This window comes from Chenopodium album, chromosome 14 (assembly GCF_948465745.1).
Source record: "Chenopodium album chromosome 14, dcCheAlbu1.1, whole genome shotgun sequence".
In the NCBI taxonomy this organism is placed as follows: domain Eukaryota; kingdom Viridiplantae; phylum Streptophyta; class Magnoliopsida; order Caryophyllales; family Amaranthaceae; genus Chenopodium; species Chenopodium album.
In genome coordinates, this window is record NC_137847.1 from 7056168 (window position 1) to 7064727 (window position 8560).

At 32.1% G+C, this 8560-nt stretch overlaps 1 pseudogene across 2 annotated transcripts; it reads right to left on the reverse strand.

Moving 5' to 3' along the window:
- Positions 1 to 498: 498 nt before the first annotated feature.
- Positions 499 to 3398, reverse strand: LOC145578771 (mediator of RNA polymerase II transcription subunit 4 pseudogene; annotated as a pseudogene). Of its 2 annotated transcripts, none has more exons than XR_014098913.1 (2): positions 3175 to 3398; positions 499 to 2211 (listed from the first exon to the last, which is right to left on the reverse strand). The product of XR_014098913.1 is annotated as a mediator of RNA polymerase II transcription subunit 4 pseudogene, transcript variant X1 (transcript). The 2 variants fall into 2 exon arrangements; XR_014098914.1 differs by having other exon boundaries at positions 499 to 2214.
- Positions 3399 to 8560: the final 5162 nt, after the last annotated feature.

The window sequence follows — 8560 nt, forward strand, 5'->3', positions numbered from 1 at the left end:
GCACTCAAAGAATGGCTGTACTTTTTCGAACATTTGAGGGCTAACTTCAGAATTTAGATCTTAACTCGCTGCTGTTAATACTCTTGATGATAGTATAACTGTACTCTCGGCTACTAGTGTAAAATGCTGCACTCAAAGATAGTGAGAAATAAACCTCGTCTTTTATAAATTTGTCCAATTCCCATTGATTTCCTACTGTTCTAAGGCAGTAAGAGCATATCATAATATTGTCAAAAGGTGTTCATCATTTCTTTAGAATTTTGAAAGAATTTCAAAGAGATTTTTTTTTTTGAAACAATTTCAAAGAGATAAATTCAGCACCAAAGAAGTACCCAAAGAGATAAATCCCTTAAAAAAAAAAAGTTGTATCCTAAGAGTGTTTGTAAACTCTCCCTAATGTTGTGTTATAATTAATGACACTAAGCACTCTTCATATGGGGGCTAGAATTTTACTACTCCAAGTAAACAATAAAGCTCTAAACACTATCCTAGATCGAATTACATGAAATAGGAAACTAACATAATTAAAAAACAAATGATGTTTCCCATTTATAACAAAACACTATTATCTAAATACAATCTAATAAATGTAGGAAACTGATGCAAATTTATCTCCTAATGAATTACCTAGTGTACATAAAAATGAGCAAGCATCGCAAGAATCCATGTCACTCCAACCACTTGGACACTGGGATCTGGTAGGCAGCAGCACGGACTAATTTGACACAAGCAGGAAGTGGACTGGGCTGCCTCAGTCTTAGTGAACCTCTCCTCAGTTGGCTTTGAAGTTCCTTCAAAACCTAAAAAATCCGGAAACCACCTCAGCCTCACTTACCATACTGGGCCTGTACTCTACAGTTCCTGAAATGATAGGAATACGTGCCTCCTCAATCCCACTACCATATATCAATCTTCCCATCTATTCCCAAGCCTTTAAAGTGCCAAACACAGCAATATATATTCCCACTACTTTCTTAATCTTCATCATCTGAGCTTCCCTCATCACTGGTATACTCATCACTATCATCATCTTGATCCAAAATATCAATCCGAATATGTGGCACTTGTATAGGTTCAGGTGCCCTCGGAAACACAGGTGGAGCAGCAGGCAGTGGTGGTTGTTGACCAGCTCTAGCAGCCATAGGAAGAGATTCCAATGGGGGCAAATTGATCGGATCTCCAGGCTTCCATCCAGCGGGAGGTAGTGGTATATCCATAGGAAGTTCCACAGGCATACCAGGTTTCCAGCCAGCCGGAACTGTAATATTCGGAGGCATGAGGCCCTTAATTGCAGCCATGGGGTCGGCAGGTGGTAAAGCAGTGGTCTCGATGAGTGGTTCAATCTTTTTCTCGTCCTCCACTGTTTTAGGTAGCCCTACATCGAGATCAACAAAGGCATAGAGTTGGGAGGCTCGCATTTGGTCCTCCTGCGGGGCAGGTGGGAGAGCCCCACGAAGTGGCCCCCCTGCACCAAACTCAGGTGGTGCAAAGGTTGTATAGCTGATTTTGTGAGCATATGATATGACATCTGACAACTTTAACTGAGAAGCAACAGTAGTATTGCTGGAAGAACTATCTGAATCTTCTGATTTTAATCTTTTTGGACGGCGATAATCAGCATAATCATCAACCAGAATGTCAAGAACCCGCTCTGCTTCTTTAAGCTTCTTAGCAAATGAAAGAATTGCAGAATCTTTGGCCTCGATTTCCTGGTTTAACTTTTGTTTAGCATCTTGAAGATCAAGGATTTCTTGTAGCTCTGCAACAGCTTCAAATAACTGAGTTTGAAGTGATGTGAAAAGGGCAATAATTTCTTTAGTAGTAGATGTAGAAGCGTCGATTGGGGGAGTGCTTGTAGAATGGGTTTGAGAAGGAAGAAAAGTTGGAAGAGAGCTACGAAAGGAGTTAACCCAAACAGAACGATTAGGTGATACCTCAAAGAGCTTGGCAGCTAAGGCTGCCATTTGCACCAGAAGTGCTTGGGCCCTTTGAAGAGGAGGAAGAAGAGATAGAAGAGTGGATGAGGTAGTTTTTGGAGTTGGTAATACAACCTGCTGATGGGATTGGTTAGACTGGGTGGGTTGCGAAGAGGACTTGGTTGCACTGGGACTTTGAAGAGCCGGTGAATTCGGATTCGACAGGCCAAGCCTAGCCGGCGATGGTACAACCTGCTGTGGAAGACTTTGTAACATTTTGAATACGTTATGCTCCCTGCTGAACAGAACATAAAAATTCACATAAAAATATCCAACTCTGCTAAAACTACTACGAGTAGTAACCAATATATCAAAAGCTAGGAAGCACGAAAATTCCCAATTGTTTCCGAAACCCAAACATTCCGATGGCCATCCCCGAGCCATGGCAGGAGGGGCAACCGCCCAGTGGCGGACCTAAAAATTTGACAATGGGGGGACAATTTCGATAATTCAACTAACAACAACATGTTTTTTTAAAAAAACGGGTACACAATACAAATAATTCGGGTACATACTTGACTACTTGTTTAATACTAAAAAGTTACAATCCCAAAATCCATTAAATAATACAATTTGGTTACATACTACTAAAATATCCTCCGAGTCTTCATTATATTCTTTGAAATCGATCAATGATATCTTCATTGGGGACTTGTAAAAACACTTCTTTCTCAATGAAAGTAACCAAACAATCATTCATAAGTTGATCACCCATACTATTTCTCAATTTATTTTTGATATATGTCATTGCCAAAAAGACTCTTTCAACACTTGCCGTAGCAACGGGAAGAATGAGCATTAACTTGATAAGCAAATGAATAAGAGGATAAGTCTCATGCAACTTGGTTTTGACAAGCTTTAATATTCAATAATCATCTTTTTAACAATAAGCATCCAAAATCTAAAAAACCAAATCACAAACTAATTCAATACACAAAGTTACAAACTAATTTACATATTAATTAAATTCACAAACTACTTGTCTACTTTCAAAGTTTCAATCTTCCATTCACCCTATTCACCAAATAATTCACAAAATCACAAATTCACAATTCAATTCACAAACTAATAACAAATAAACTAAATCAAAAATTAATTCAAAAACATGATTACATAAACACATTTACTCATATACTAATTCTTTAATTTTTTTATAATCTAAGATAAAAATTAGGAAATAATCAGAAAAAAAACTGACCTGTGTACGTGGCTGTGTGGGCTGCCGGGGCCGGGTCTGGGCTGGGCTGTAGTGGCGCTATGGCGGTGAGAAGTCCGGCGGTCGGTGCCTCGGTGGTGCGGTGGTCGGAGGTGCGCGATCTACTTTCTCTCACTTAGGTTTTTCAATTTTAAAACTTTTCTCTTTCCTCCCTTTTTTTCTGAAAATTTTTCTCTTTCCTTCTTTTCTTAACCCACGTGCTGTCTTCACTCTTCAGTGCTAATTTTTTTTTTTTTTTTTTTTTTTTATATATATATATAATTTCTCTGATTTTTTTTTTGAAAGTGGGTTGCCCCTTGTCCTTGTGGGTCCGCCCAGGCCAAGATTCCCTACTTTATAAAAAGTAGAATCTTGCTCTTATGAATAGTGTTGTGACAATTATAACCCCAAAAATGTGTATTTATGAATTTGCCCCCATTTAATATTACAAGATTTTTAAAAATATTGTATACCTTCTCTCTATTATTACGTACTTCTTCATCTTCCCATTCAATCGGTTGAATTATTGGTTTCAAGTTTCAACCACAAAGTCACTGACAATCTTCAAGGTATTTTCAATTTTAATTTCAATTGTTTTATAAGGTTTTGATTGATTTTAAATTTTCAGGTATTATTCTTTTTTTAATTTTAGGGTCTGGGTATTCATCTAATTTCCCTGAATTTGATTGGATCTTGGAAGAAAAAAATAGTAGATAGATAATTGAAGTGAATGGAGAACCAGAAACACTATAAGCAAGGTAAATATACCAACTTCCGAGCACTACCCCATGGAAGCCCCTCATGTCTCTTTCTATTCTTTCAATTTGATGCAATTTTGGGGATTGTAGAATTGTACAAAGGTGGCTTTAAATATTGCTATTAGATTCGTTGTTATGAGATGCAAAGGACATCTGAATTTCGATTATATTTTGGGATTAAGAGCGTAAAATGAGAGTCCACAACTTTAAAAGATGCAATTTTTCAAGGTACATGTTTTTTGAAGGGAGTAGAATGCCTTTGTGCTTAGGCTTTGGATGTATATTCTATATTTAATTTGAAGGAAAGGAGGTGTGAGTAGTTCTCTTATCAATCCTAACCTACCTTAAAGATTTATTGTTACTAGCTTGTTAGAAAAGAAGATACCACTTTTCTAGTGAGATTCTGATATGATGCATCCTAATAATGCGTATATGCTCTGCATCTAATTAGTATCAACTTAATGATTTACTGTATTTCTTTGTATTATTGAGTTGAATTAAGCTGAGCTCAAGCTTGGCTGCATTGAATAACTCAGCTCTTCTTACATTGGGTTTAATTACAGAGTATTAAAAAATAAAAAAATAAAGCCCTTGGACCAATATACAAATATAAAAAATTTTAAAATTTTTTTTTTTAAAAAAAAAACACTATTCTGTATTTTATTATTTTGGATTTTTACATTGGGTTCAAGATACCAAACTTTATACTCAATGATCATATATTCATATTAGAATTAACAGCATTACTAAGTATAAATGTATGTTGCATTGGACTTGAGCAAAATCCAAACTCAAAACTAAAATTTAACACCTAAGAGTCCTAAGTACTCATAGGGTACCCAAGAATAAATTGATGCAAAATTTTATTATTCCTCTGTTTGATTCTTTTTGTTTTTCAGCTTGTAATATTATCAAAATTTTATTCTAGAGAATCATCTAGACTCTACAAGAAAAGCGTAAATGCTATTTTTTTACTCTTTAAAATAAATAAGAAAAGGTTAAGGATATATGATTTTGAACTTAATAGTCAATTGTTATTCTTTCTAAAGGTTCATTGTATTGAATCTTACTAGTTTCAAGGTATTTAAAGATTGCATAAGTCATTTTTATGTGCAAAATGCTTACTAATCATAACTATGTACAAGCCTTGATAACTTCTTCGCACTAACCATGTCGCGCGCATCGCGCGCGTTGGCCACCCTAGTAAAAAAAAAGGTCCATTTTACAGTTCCATACTATAATAAAGAGTTACAAACAACATTCTGCAACAAATTAGCAACCAAATTTGAATCAATTACCATATTAGGCTCCACTAATCACATTTAAGTTCTTCTCAGCTTACGAAATCATCGTAAATTGCACATAGCAAAGTTCTAGCTACAAAATTGATAGTTACAACTTTTAAAACTTCAGTAAATATTACCAAACGTTCAATAATCCACCTTAGAAGAACCCTAAATTGATTACACTGACAATTAAGTTGACGAGTCTGTAATTTCCTTCGATTGATTTATTTTATTTTCTTTATGAAAATGCTTTGATAGAAGCATCCAAAATTAGAAAATTCAAGGATCCTAATCGATTCCATCCAAGAAAAACAAGTTCTAATCTCGAAATTAATAGCTATGAATTCAAATCTCAAAATAAAAAAATCAATATATATATATATATTCAACGGCACTGTAGTTAATCTTAATTAGATTGAAATCCATGGCAACCAGAACCCTAAATTAACGATAAACCCTAGATTGCGAAATTAAAAAAAATTATTGTTACCTCTGAAGCTGCTTCAATGTAGGAGAAAAAGGCTAAGAAAGCGGTTTAATGGAGAGAATTCAGAGAGCGCGCTTCAATGGAGTTGAGAGAGACGCAGCGTAAGAGTGAACAGCTCCATGCAGAAACGAAGCAATGCAAGGAAAACTCAACAAGAGGATTCATGACTACCGTGTTTGCCGGTAGCGTTTTAGGTAATGATTAGCGTTTAGACCAAATCAAAACACAAGTAAGAAAAAAATAAGTCTGTTTGGTAGGTAGCAATTCATGAAACGTTAGAGGTATCGTTTAGGTAGCTTTTGTCAAACGTTAATAATATTAGCATTTGAAAGCTAACAGGTACCTTTTGACAAATTTTGTTTTCTTATGGAATAAATATTATGCATGAATTTTTGCTGTATTTTAACATTTCAACCGCTAGTTTTACCAAACACTAATACTATTAACCGCTACATTGACAGGTAACCTCTATTCACTACTAATTGACCGTTAATCGCTACTCTAACAGCTACCCACTACACGACCACCAAAAGCTACTCCCTACCGCTAGTTTTGTCAAACAGGACCTATACATGGCTTTGCCATTTGAGAAACATAACTAGTTAATGACCCGGGCGATGCCCCGGGTTTCTTTCTTCTCTTTTTTTTATTTTTTTATTTTTTTTTTTGTTATGGAAGATTGTGGATATTACTTAATTTTTTTTTTTACATTGGTATATTTAAACTTTGATAGGAAAACTTTCAATAAATAAATCACATTAAGTACATACCAGTTACAAATTAAGTGGATCAAAGCAATTTAAATACATTGTAATTATTCATCGTTCTATTGAGCTCAAAATAAATACAATCGGTTACAAAACTTATTTTGAGTGATGAAAATTAATTAAATTATTTTACAATTTATTCTAAATACAATTAATTAATTTATTATACAATTTATTGACACATATTTAACATGTACATGTAATCGATTATATTATGTGGTAGTTTAATCGATGACGTGTCTAAATAAGAAAAAGAAAGTGACACGTGGCAATATGACACTTCTTACCTTTGAGTTTAATAATAATATTGATTTGTTTTTCGTGTTGAGAAACTTTATTTACTATTAGTCTACTACTATTATTTTTTAACAATTGGAACATTTGAGCTTCTTGAGTCAGTCCAAATTAACACAATCTTTTTAAAAAATCGAGTAGTATAAAATAAATATTGTAAATTCGTTCTAGAATAAAATTAAAATAAAAAATCAAAAAAAACAAACCCTAAATAAGGGAAAGTTATCCAATAACCAATCAATCTAAGCTAATCTAATATATATAAATAAAGTAGGCATTTTTGGATAGCATTCGGCGCACCACATAATAAAAGGTATTATTTTGACCAATTAAAAATTAGATTTGTATTTTATTTTTGAATGAATTAAAAAATTCACTCGACACCTAAGAAAAAGTGAAGATTGATAAAAAAAATTATCACAAAAACCACAAATAAATTTATATAAAAAAAAAATTAAAGATAAGTGCACAAAATTATAAGATAAAATTTGATAATAGCTTTTATGCTATGATTAAATTAGAATCAAAATTATTAAAATTTGATTAAATTAAAAAATAATAAATTAAAAATTATGATACCTATTATTATAAATAGACGCATCATACGACACCAGTAAAATTTCGAATCAATACAAATCCACATCAAGTGAAATTTGTGTTAGTCATTTTGTGTCAGTTTTAGATCATAATTTTTAGCTTAAGTTTTAAAATTCATGTTTAAATTTATTTGTAATTATTACTTACATTGTGTTATTTGGAATGCACGACGTAATGATTGTATGCTAATATTTTGTTTACTGATTTTGTTTTCACATACATGCGGATTCTAGATATCTAATTCAATTCAAGAATTAAATTCGACCAAAAATGATTTGAAAATCAATGTACGAATTTTTAGCCTGTTTGACGTACTAAACTTCCGCAAATAAGATAACTTAATAAGTTCAAATATGGTCTTATTGAACGAGGAGGTATTTTTTATAAATGGTATACATAAATCAATTTTTTCATAAACATGTTTGGTTTTTTTATTAAATTTTTTATGAACAAAAACAAAATTTGTGATTTAGATGGCTTAATCAAGTTATTAAATTAACTTAATTTCTAATTTTTAAAAATACCGGGTGATTACGTTAATGCCTCAATTAAAGCCAACTTTGTTCAACACTTTTGTGCAAAATTGATTGAAGGAAAAGTTTACTCCGTTAGTTACTTTTCAATCGTTCCAAATAAGAAACAATACCACGTTTTTAATGACAACAAAATAATTATTCAGTTTTTCTAAAATACTGTTGTTCTAGCAATTAGGATGAAGTTGGTGATTCTAATGAAATAAAAGATAAAAGGTATATATGTTATTTTTTTTTATTATTTTTAAATTATAATACTTCTTATATATATTTATGTGTATCTAATAATTTTTGTTACATGTGTTTGTGTACATTTTTGAATATGTTCTTATCCAAATTTTTATTAGAAGAAACATAATCCCTTCAGATTGGAACAATTTTTTGACGATGAGATACCAATCATACCATATTTATGATTTATTTATTAATGATAAATAAAATTTTCACATAACTTAAACTAATGAATAATAAAACTTATCCTTTTCTAGAAAGCAAATTAATCAAAATATTATATGCTTTAATTAATAATTGTATCTTTTTGTGAGATTTAACATTTTAATACTAGGATTTAAATTATTAAAAAAAATTATCTTTTTTTTTCTTTACAAAAAAAACTGAAAATTATTTTTAGATATTAGCATATTATTATTATTTTTTTTAAAAAAAT